The sequence below is a fragment of the Sciurus vulgaris genome, assembly GCF_902686455.1.
Source record: "Sciurus vulgaris genome assembly, chromosome: 5".
Taxonomy (NCBI): Eukaryota; Metazoa; Chordata; class Mammalia; order Rodentia; family Sciuridae; genus Sciurus; species Sciurus vulgaris.
In genome coordinates this window covers 35,371,544-35,383,810 of record NC_136465.1, presented here as the reverse complement: position 1 = coordinate 35,383,810, position 12,267 = coordinate 35,371,544, and the positions used below count along the sequence as shown (strand labels likewise).

Sequence of the window (12,267 nt, the reverse complement as noted above, 5' to 3'; positions counted from 1 at the left end):
CGTTTCCAACCCGTGCAATGGAGACCTAGGAGAGAAGAACCTTAGATATTTAGTATTTCATACTTGTATGTAGAATAAGTCTACTTGTTATTAGTTGCATCAATGGTGGGTTAGGCAGCAGAGACTCAGGCAACAAAGCATAGTGACCTATATGTGAGGAATCTGAGGTTATCACTCTCTCCAAAGGTATCTATTAGCAGAGCAAGCTCTCTAGGTAGCATGTTCAGGGCTGTAATCATGATTTATATTCAATGATAATCTAATATAACAGAGAACAGGAAGAAATACCTCAGAAGACAGAGCCTTGGGAGAGGCAGAAGGACTAGAGTTATTGACACTGAGGTAAAAAGTTGCTTTGGGAAGAGAAATAAGAGAGTGAAACAGAAAGTACCCTAAAGGTTTTTTAGCTTTAAAATCTTTTAATTATAAAACAAAACAGAGACACATAAAATGCAGAAATAAATGCATGGCTCAAAAAATTATAAGACATATACCACTCAGGTGAAGAAATAGAATATTGTCAGCTACACCAGAAGCCCCTGCCACGTATCCTGTCCTATCACAAACCCCTCTCCTGCCATAAATATTAGCCTGACTTTGATAGTAATAGCATCCTCGAGTTTTTTTTTTTTTTTATAATTTTGTCATCTAACCTTGCATTCCTAGAAACCATAGCTGAGTTCTGCCCATTAACAAAGTAGATGTAATTTAAGTCTCTTTTCATTGATAGATTTCTCTTCCATTTTATTGTCCTACATGAGTTTGAAAACTTGGGTTGTTTAACCTGTAGAGTCTCCCATCGTCTGCATTTTGCTGATTGATGCTCTAGGTATAGTTCAACATGTTCCTGTGTCTTTCAAATTTCCTGCAAATTGGCAGCTAAACCCAGAGGCTGGATCAGACCCAGGTTCAATCCCTTTGGCAAGAGTAAAGGTGATCTTTATATACACTAGTGTTCCTGTGGGTTTAGTCACCATTTTCACAATGATTTTTGGCAAGGCTACACAAGACATACAATGTCTGGTTGTCTTACTTCTTGTAATCCTAGTATGCATTGATACTTAATGCCCATTGATAATCATTGGGAATGCAAAAACGGTGATATTCTAATTGTATCATTTTCTTCTCATTTTGTTAGTTGGAACATTTAGAGAGAAAATTTCCATCATCTGCTATTTTCCTTTATGTACCAGTTTCCAAGATAATGAATTGGTTCCTCATCTTCTGCAAGTGACTTTAAAAAATATCATCATGATTTCATGGATTGAAACAAATTTTATGGTTAGAATCCATTGCAGTGATAATCAGTATTGAAGTTCAATTTGTCCAGTCTTTGGCCAGTGGGAGCCTGAATCTTTTTGACATAACTCTCATAGTGTCTTTGCTACCTCCTATTATAAAATGTCCCATACTCGTTTTATACTGTTTTGTAAACAGCCAGTTCTCCAAGAAGCCCTAGTTTCTTTCAGTGAGAAAAGTCGTGCAAGTTTCAAACAGTGTAGAGAGTGAGGCTCAACTATTAGGATGACCATTAGTTTTAGTCCTTTTCAATGAACTGAGCTAAGACATTTATTTAAAGACTAAATATTTCGAGTTTAAATTTGCATTTTATTTAAGTCTGAGATTACAGAGCTTCTACTTAACTTCTTCATTATATCAGTAATGAAGTCTGCCTACAATTCTTTTTATTTATTTTTCCATATTTTTTATTGGTGCATTATAATCGCATATAATGGTGGCATTTGTTGTTGTTACATGTTTGTGCATGTACACAATGTCACAATATAATCCGGCCAATATCATTCTCCTATATTGCCCCATTCCCTTCCTTCCTCCCTCCCCTAGAATGCTGATTCTTAAGGATGTAGTAAATTGTAGAATTAGACAATCCCATAATTACTCATTGATTCATCTCAAATCACGCAGTCTAAAAATGACAACACAAATATTACCTACAATATGATTTCTGAAAACATTACAATATGATTAATTTTTTGCATATATTTTCCCTCCACTTTTAATAGTTGTGTTATATCTACACTGCCAGAGCATTTAACCATTAAGTACCATGCATCTTTTCTGCTTTAACTATATATTTAACATAAATATATATTTAATGTTTGCCACCAGTTTTTAAGTTAATGTCTGTCTAAGAATTTTGTTGTTCAAAGCTCATTCTTTTTAGTACATTCTCCAGGAAGGGTTCATGGAAACAGTATTCCCTGAGTTCTTGCATGCTGGTAGCAGTTTACCCCCTTTTTGCTTGAAAATCAACTTGTTGTATATCAAATCCTTGGCTCATTTGCTTTTCTTGAGTATCTTAACTGTGTTACTCTATTTCCTTCATTGCTATTGCAAAGTCTGATGATTTTCTTTTCCTTGTAAGTAATGAGATGGTTTTTCCCCTGCAAGATGATCAAAGGATTTTTATCTTTAAAATTTAGAGTTCAGTAATTTTATAAAACTATGCTTGATATTGGTCACTCTGGCTTTGTAGAAATGCAGTTCGTACTTTTTTCTTTTTCTTTTCCCCCTTGGGTATTGAACTCTGAAGTGCTTTACCACTAAGCTGCATCCTCAGCTCTTTTTATTTTATCCTCCTGCCTCAGCATCCTGAGTTTCTGGGATTACAGGCATGCACCTGTTGCAGTATGTGCTTTCAATATGAACTTTTAAATTACTTCAGAGGAGTTTTCTTCAGTTACTGTTTTTGGGATGTATCCTGTTTTCTTGTTTTTCTTTCCTTCTTCAGAATATCCTATTAACCATATTTAAAATTTTCTTTTCAATATTAATAACTTTCTTTTAAATCTTTTTGTCTCTTTATTTCTTTTTGATATTGAAAATTCTTTTTTAAACCTTCTATTTCTTGTAAGATATTATCTATTGTGTTTATATGCCCTGGTGTTTCTTCTGGCTTAGTCTTCCTTTCTGAAGTGAATTTTACTTTAATTTCTAATTCTTTCCTAAAGTCAGTCACCTCATTTGTGAACTTTTCTAATTCTGATTCATGTTACTATTTCATGTATTCTATCATTTTTTAAAAATGTCTTAGCTTATTTTGAAATAGCAGGTGGGTGTTTTGATCTTGCAGGGCACATCTTTCTTGCATGCTCTCATTGTCTGTCTGGGTGTGTTCTCTTCTTTTCTTGTTATTACATTGTATGGGATTTGACCTCCATACTTCTCTGTTGTTCATTTCTATGTGAAATTAGTTTTCCTCATCTTCGGGAATGAGGCTGAACTCAGGGTAGCTTTTCCAGTTTCCCAGAGCTCCCTCTTCTGTTTCTTTTCTGTAGTGTTTCCAAGTATGGTGGCTTGCTTTCTAGGTTTCTGACTCTCTTCCCCTCTTACCATTGGTCTGGACATTCCTTTGACTTCATCTCTATTGTCTCTCCCCTGTTTATTGTTCAAGATTTCCAGTTCAAGATTTCTGCTGTATGTGGGACCCAGAACTATATGATTTCTCTGGGTCCTAGGCCTCGGTGAGTTCCTTATTCCATTAAAAAAGTATTACAAATTAGCCAATTCTCTAGGGATGGTGGTATATGCTGTTATTCCAGCTACTTGGGAGGCTGAGCAGGGGTTTGCCAGGTTGAGGCAATTCTGGGTAACTTGGTGAGACCCTGTCTCCAAATAAAAATTAAAAAGGACTGGGGATGTAGCATAATCGTAGATTACATGTCCCTGGGTTTCATGTATAGTACTTCCCTCCCTCCCCCAAAAAGGTACAAATTATATGTTGCAACTATTGAAGAGAAATGTTATTATATATGACGACATTTCCTTCACATTACCAGTATATATTTTTCCTTTCAGTTTTAAAAGAACTCAATGCATTCCATGGGTCCCTGAAAGTACTGAGATTCTGTGCATTCTGCCTACTGTACCAGATGGATAGCTCAGTTCTGGAAGCACCTCATCATGGAAGAGTGCCCTAGTGGCATTTTTGAGTATTTCTAGTAGTTAGTCTGTTCCTGCCCCTTCTCAGCCTTTGTGAGCCCCTCACTCACTTTGGTACTGAGTTGTGCAAAACAGTTTCAGCTGCTCTTTTCAAATGGTCGATTATCTCTTTCAGTGAATAAAACTTGGCATTTTTATTATGGAGGTCTCATGTTCTTTGAGTTCTCAGAGGCCACTCTGTCACTTCACTCTGAATCCTTGAAAACAGATGTCCCACCATGCCTTTCCTTTGGCTGCTGGTGGTTTGTCCCGCCCTGCTTTTATTTTTGTGTGCATGCATGGGGACATGTTACCATGTCGTACATGTTGTCTGGATATTTTTGGTTTTGCTACCTTTGTGTCTACCTTTGTGCATGGTTTAGAGAGACTGAAAATCTTCACTGCTACTGCTATCTTTTCTAAGAGCCTTTAGTAAACTTCTAATCTCAACAATCAAGGGTACCTTTCCATTTGTAATGTAAGTCCAAATTGCTCCCAAACATGCCCTTCTTTCTAAAATTCTAACAACAAAGGATTTGGAGGTAAGCTAGCATGCTTTAATAGAGAAGGATCTTTGGAATGGCTAGGGGGGAATAATCAATTTTTCATATATTAGGATGATTTTTTTTTTTTTTTGCCAGAGAACTTGACTTTCCTAATCCATAGACAAGTGACATTAAAAGATGAGAATGAAGTATAGAGGAGAGATAATTTTGGAGTTGGGATGGTGGCAGAGATTCAGCTTCTGGGCACATGGCAGACTATAAATGGGGATCTGGAGGTAGACATACAGTTAACAGACACACTTTGATACTTTGAATTTTGCCTATCATCAGCCAAACCTCAGAGGGTCCTACCTACTTGAAAAGGTTTTATGTGATGACAAGTTTCCCCTTTTACCATGAGTTGTAGTGAATTACATTAACAAATATTTTGTACTGCCTAAGGATAGCATTTTCACCCCTGTGAGTTAGAGCGGTGTTGCCTCAAAGATCAAACAAGAAGAAAAAGCCTCACGATGTGCAGACACCCATTCACTCTTGATATTTTTGTGCCTCCTCAAAAATTCAGCCATCTATTTAACTCTACAAACTGCCAGGTCAAATGATTGATGCACAGCTGTAAACCTGCTATGACCTGCCATTTAAAGAACCAAATCGAGTACCAGCAAGCTATTTTAGGATAAATGTATCCTAGTTATTTACCTAGTATCTGTAGGCTTCAATCTCACCCTTCTCTGTTTCACCTGGTGTTGATAGGGCTGGGAGTCTGCAAACTATATTTCACACTCTCTTGTGCAGTTCACTTCCTGTAAGGTTCTGCAAATGGTGGACAATGGGAAGACGGGTAGGGCAAAAGAATGCTTTGTTTCCAGATCTTGTTAGCACTAGTATTAGAAGAGAAGCCAAGCTCCATCTCCAGGACTTTAGAGTCTCCAATACTCAGCCTGCATCTGCTGCACACCTGAGACTCACGTCAGTGTCAACTTGTTCTTTGTTGGTCAAACCAACACTGCACTTGTTTACCTCAGAGGTCTGAGCACCAGGGATACTGGGCTCCTCCTCTGAGTTCCTAGGTGTTGGAAATATTACCTTTTTCTTTAGTTTTTCACAATTAGGGTTGCCAGGTACTTTCTACAATTATCACTACTTGAGTCACCTCAGTCCTAGAGGTTGTATTTACTTCCTGTGTTACTGATATTTAGGTTACCTCAACAACTACTTTGTTCTTTCACACATCCAACTAATACCTGATAATAAATTTCTTCAGTTTAAAATCCCTAGTGTTGTTTTCATTTTCTGGAAGTTATTTGGACTTATTTTTCAAGCTGAACTTGTTTTTCAGTTGCTCTTCTCAAAACACCTGCCATGTTTCACAGTGAATACATGTTGGCATATTGAGTATGGGGACTCCTTTTCTTTTTTTAAGTGGGAATTGTGTTTTTCACTTTTCACCATTTTAAAACTTGGCCAAATGATATGTGTTTATGGAAAGCATTTGCACCCAGATATACAAATGCTCAGTTCGTTATTACAAAAGGAAATAATAATTTTATAAGACAGTATTGATATATACAAATATATATAAACAATACATTAGGAAAATCAGATTTAGGAAAACAATACTATTTTAGAAGTAGAACAAAGGGATTAGAAGATTAAAAACTAAGAAGGAAGATTAAATGAGTGGTTATTATTTCTCTAAAGTAGATAGAAAGGAAGTTAATACTAGAATTATGAATGATCTCATGAAAGATAATAAAGAGCTGTTTTACATATTCATATTGGGAAGGCACAGGAGTGCATTTCAGGGGCTGAATGTGGAATAGAGAATGGATAACTATGGCTTTCTTATAATGAAAGTTGTTAGTAACATGTGCTGTTGAGAAATAATGGGAATCCCATTCTTTGAATGCAAAGACACACATGCATACTATTATAACTAGATCCATATCTATGTAGATATACAGATATATTTGCATAAATACTGAAAAAAACATATATGGTTCTCCTTTCCTGGAAAAAGTTACTAGACTCCTGCAGACAGCATGGTATGTCCTGCTAATCTCTGTTGGCTTTAGGACTGTACTTCCAAGAATTTATGATCTCCTTAGCTTTATTCACTCTTAGCTCTTGTTTTGTTGGTGAAAAGCATACCCAGGGATCTTTATTCAGTTGACAGGGCTGCTAATTGATTTTAAAAAGTGCATTTTGTCCCTGGTCACTAATTGACTGATGGAACAGCTGCTGGTCTGACAAAAACCAGACTGAAAAGCAGTTCCCACTATGGGGTGGTCTGTTCCCAAACATGATTGCTTTTACTTATCAATTGAAAAAGCACACCCTAACATATTCCCAGTGATTGGGGTTGTGTTTCACTTAAAAGTATTTCTTCACCATGAGCAATCATTAGCTAAAGGTAAATTAACTTTTCGCAAATTATATAAAGAACTTAAAGTCTGTTATCATTGAGAAGTTCTCAAAAATTCAAAAGCATGGGCCTGGTTATCAAATAAATAATTTTTCAGATAGCAAAAATTCAAAAGTTTAATGAGATTTTAGTGGAATAATAATGAAAATAATTATTTTTGTTATAGCCTAGGAATCAGATGAACTGAGTCAATGTTCATCTGAATATCTCTATGAATATAATACTATATTAAAGGTATTAAATTCTACTACAAAGTTATAAAATATGTATTTTCCTCAATGATACTTAACTGCAAATACTATATAGTACTGATTTCCATTTGGTAGTATTAATTAAATTCTCTTAATAATCAGTATCATATATAAAAACAATAGTAATTTATGAAAATCAAACCTCATATACACATGATGTCAAATCGAAGAATACAATTATAAATTAAGCAAAACATTATGTCTATTTTGGGCATGATAGTTTTATATATATATATATATAAAACAATATATATATTTAGTGATACATAAACACACACACATCTAGTAGCTATTAGGGTACAAAAGAGAAAAACATTGTCTTCTGCCATGTGAGTGAGAGAGTCTAATCATTTTTTTACAAATCAGTAAATCCTCACTAGGCATGGCCTCTTGCAAATTATTGTGACTATCAGGGAGTGCACATCAATGTCAGGGTCTTACTTGGTTTCTAGTTGATTTTCAGTTTCTTTTGAGTTCCTGTGGTTGGAGCTGCAGAGATTTAGTCTGGGGTGTACCTAGACTAATCAACAAAGTCTAACTTTCTCTGACCCCTATCTTTCCCTACTCCCTAGGAAGCTCTGACTGGACCAGACACCAGAAAATGGGTATTTTGGCATGACTCATAACTCCATAGTTATGTGATATGACCTTGAGAAAGCTCTTTAAAGTTTCTGAGCTTAGGCTTTCCTGTTGGTAAAATGGTAGTATTATTCCAGTCAGACTGCTATAACAAAATACCATTAACTGAGTGGCTTATGCACAACCAACACCTATTTCTCATACTTCTGGAGCCCAGGACGTTCAAGATGGAGACGCTGGCAGACTGATGTCTGCTCCATGGTTCACAGAGGCTGTCTGCTCACTGTGTCTTCACATGGTGAAACTGGTGATGGAGCTCTCTAAGGTCTCTTTCTTCACGGCACTACTCCTGTACATGAGTATTCTACCCTCAGGACCTAATCACCCCCTAAAGGCCCCACCTCCTAATATGAACTTGGAGATTAAGATTTCAACATACACATTTTGAAGGGATATAAGCCTTTGGTCCCCCGCACTGGTTCTCTGTCTTTTCTTTAAAAATTAGGGGTTTGGAATGTAGCTCAGAGGTAGAATGCCTTCCTATTAAGATAATACCTTTGGTTTGATTCTCTGTACCACAAAAAATTTTGAAAAAATTAAAAAATGATGACTTTAATTATTTTTAAAATTGCAAAAACTGTTGTTCCAATGCCTTCATACGGAGAAACTCATTATATTACTATATCAAATAACCTGAAGTACATTTTTTTCTATAAAGGAGTCAGGACTAAGCCTGAGGGCCCTGAACACTGCCTATGCCCTTTTATCTGTCTTCCTACCTTTTGGTATCCTTGGTTTTTTTGAAAACAGCCCTGGGTGACAAGGGATACTCACAAGATCAGATGTTTTACATGCTTCCTTCCAACTATAAGACACATTTTCACCTAAACTATAAGATCTAAAAAGTCCTATGGTTATTTGCATAACCAAAGTCATTTGTAAATAACAGGTTTAAAGTATTTTGGATCACACTATGTAGAAAAATTCACTATGTATTTTGTCTAGATTCTTAGAAATATACGCACTTATACAAGTTTTTATATGCATATCTTTTTTTTTTTTTTTTTCCTTTTGGTACTGGGGATTTGACTCAAGGGCATTCAACCACTGAGCCACATCCCAGCCCTATTTTGTATTTTATTTAGAGACAGGGTCTCATTGAGTTACTTAGTACCTCGCTATTCCTAAGGATGGCTTTGAACTCTTGATCCTCCTGCCTCAGTCTCTCGAGTTGCTGTGATTATATCCATGCTCCACCATGCCCAGTTACACACATATCTTTAGGTATGTGTCTATAACTACATGTTAATGGGAAGGTGATAATAAGAAGTAACTTTGATTAGACAAAGGGGAATGAAGGGTACAGAGGGGACATGAGAATAGGAAAGATCATAGAATGAATGGGACATTAATGTGCCTATATGATTACATGTCTAATGTAATTCTATATCATATACAACCAGAAGAATGAGGAGTTATACTCCCTATATGTATACTATATCAAAATACATTCTACTATCCTGTATAACTAATAACAGCCACAACAAAAAAAGGCCTCATGAACAGTTCAGAATCTGACAAATGCAGTTCAATCCAGTTCCATTCAATGAGCATTTATGGAGTACCTACAGTGCAGAGGCCACTGTGCAAAACTATCTTACAATATTGGGCTTTGAAAGGTTATGAAGATGAATGACAGACTCTGTCCTCAATTTATTTTTGAAGCACTCCCTGTCAGAGATTTTAACTTTTCCATGCATTTTAAGCGTAAGAAATATAAGACACCCAGGGAAAAGTTAGCTTAATAAATCAATAAATAAATGTCATGGAGTAGGTCAAACGTCTTCTGGCCATGTATGGGCAATGTGCACCAAGGGTCAAGTAAAACTGTCCCTGAATGGAGAGCTATTTTGTCCTTCTTGTTTATTAATGTCGATCCATCTATACTAATGGATTTAGCATGAAAGGAAGTAAGGTGGGGGTCGGGAAGTGAGAGTCACTAAATCTCAGACTTCCATCCTTCATTAATATTGATGCTGTCTTCAACCAGTGCAAGTTGGCACAATACAGTCTAAAAGCTCAATACAAGAAAAATAGTTCTTATGCTTCCTTATTATATATTCATTGACACCAAGTACCAAATGGTCTCATATCATGTGCCTTCATTTTTAGCCAATGAAGAGGAATTTCCCTTCTGTATAAATTGGTGAAAGTAGTGATTATGTGTTTCCAAAATAGCATATTATTTTGACTTTTAAACAATTTTTTAAATTGACTTACATTAACCACATATGAAAATAGAGGTTGAAAGAATGAATTTATTCTGTAAATCAGCATAAAACGAACATTTCTTTTAATTATTAATTTTTCAGTTGAATTCTTTGAATCCAGTTATGGGAGTCATGTTCTTATAGCCATGAGCACCAAGCAGTCCATGATATTTGGTCAGTTCAGAGAGTTTGTGACCATATCTGTATCTGCTTAGCAATTTTTGTTTTGAATTTTCTTGTGAAGCACAGTTAAGGAAAACAAAACAAACCAAACAAACAAACAAACAAACAAAATGAGCACTATTTCTTTCTTGGACTACCACTTACAATGTTAGAGAAAGTCAGAATAATCTTCAAGATCAAGAATTAAGGGCTGGGGTTGTAGATCAGTGGTAGAGCAATTGCCTGGAATGTGTGAGGTACTGGGTTCAATTCTCAGCAGTGCATATAAATAAACAAAATAAATAAATAAATGTCAATTGACATCTAAAAATACATATTTAATAAAAGATAAAAAATTAAGGCCCAGAGACTTAAAATATGACTTGTTAAAAAGTATTCAATGAGTGTTATGGTTTGGATGTGAGGTATCCCCCAAAAGCTCACGCGTGAGACGATGCAAGAAAGTTCAGAGAAGAAATGATTGGGTTGGGAAAGTCTTAACCAAATCAGTGAATTAATCCCCTGATGAGATTAACTGAGTGGAAACTGGAGGAGATGGGGCACTGGGGGAGTGCCTTTGGGGTATATATTTGTATCTGGTGAGTAGAGTCTCTCTCTCTCTGCTTTCCAATCATCATGTGAGCTGCTTCCCTCTGCCACATACTCTGCCATACACTCTGCTATGATGTTCAGCTTCACCTCGAGTCCGAAGGAATGGAGCTTGCTGTCCATGGACTGAGACCTCTGAAACAGTAAACCCCCAAATAAACTTTTCCTCCCCTAAAATTGTTCTGGTCAGGGCTTTCATTCACTGCAATTAAAAAAGCTGACTAAAACAATGAGTAATTGGCAAAGTTGGTCTTCTGCCTCAATATAGTATTCTTTATATTTAAAAAATGTCTTCTCTATTCCTTAGCGCCATAATCTATAATTTAGACACCCTTTTTCTCTCTTATCCTCTTAGAGTGCTTGAACCAAAACAAAGCAAAAGATTAAGCAGGTTTTTGCAGCCATACCCTAATTGTACCACAGTTTACCATTACACCTTGCTTTCATTTACCTTTAAATCTTCCTTACTTGAAAGCAAACTCAGAGTTGAGGCCAGAAATGTCATGGTTTAGATATGTGTCCCAAAAGCTCATGTAAGGGAAAATGCAAGCAAGTTTAAGGTGAAAAGATTGGATTATGAGAACTTTAACCTAATCAGTATATTAATCCCGATAGTGATTAAGTGGGTGGGAACTGTAGGCAGGTACAGTGTGACTGGAGGAAGTAGGTCATTGGGGGAATGAATTTGGGGTTTATATTTTGTACCTGGTGAGCAGAGCTCTTTTTTGGCTTCCTGAATGTCATGTTCTGAGCTGTCTTCCTCTTCCACACCTTTCCTCCATGATGTTCTGCCTCACCTCAGGCCCAGAGCAGTGGAGTCAGCCATCTATGAACTGAGACCTCTGAAACTCTGAGCCCCCTGTAAACTTTTCCTCCTCTAAAATTGATCCAGTCAGGTCTTTAGGTCACAGCAGCAGAAAAGCTAACTAAGACATTATTAAAATAAAATAAGATAAAATAAAATAAAATGAATTTGAAAGAAAACAAATGAACATATTTCAGTTTCTTTCTACTTTTCTCCCTCAACCAGAGCTTGCTTTCCTGTTTTCTCATGCAACATTAAAGAACCTATACATAATGATAGTTATGTAGACTCAGAAAGAAAAGACACAGGAGGTAGCAAATTATCTTTCCTTTCTTTTTCTTTTAATAAGAAGAGATTGTTAGAATTTACAAATGCGAGTTGTTTGGTAATGGTGTGTTCATTATACCCCTGTGCTGGGTAGGGTGTTGAGGGTGGAGTGTTAATCTGTGCAGTGTGTTAAGAGATGCTGTGTCTGTATCATGGCCGACTGTATGTGACTCGAGGGTGGGCTTCTCTGGGAGGCTGACTGTATGTGATTCTAGGAAGGCACCAGGCTCAGACCAGAAGCTGGGAGACAAAAGACACTACATCCAGTTACCAATACTTGCTCAAAGTCCCATCAAGATTTTTTTATCTACATATTTTTACATATAGATATTTTTCAAAAAGCAAACAAAACCTCCAAGCATTTGAAGTTGTAGTGCCAACTTGATTAGAA

General features: G+C 36.3%; 1 protein-coding gene across 5 annotated transcripts in view; it reads right to left on the bottom strand.

Moving 5' to 3' along the window:
- The window catches only part of TENM3 (teneurin transmembrane protein 3), a 1,088,270-nt gene that overhangs the window by 641,668 nt on the left and 434,335 nt on the right, over positions 1–12,267 (bottom strand). The window lies entirely within an intron of this gene.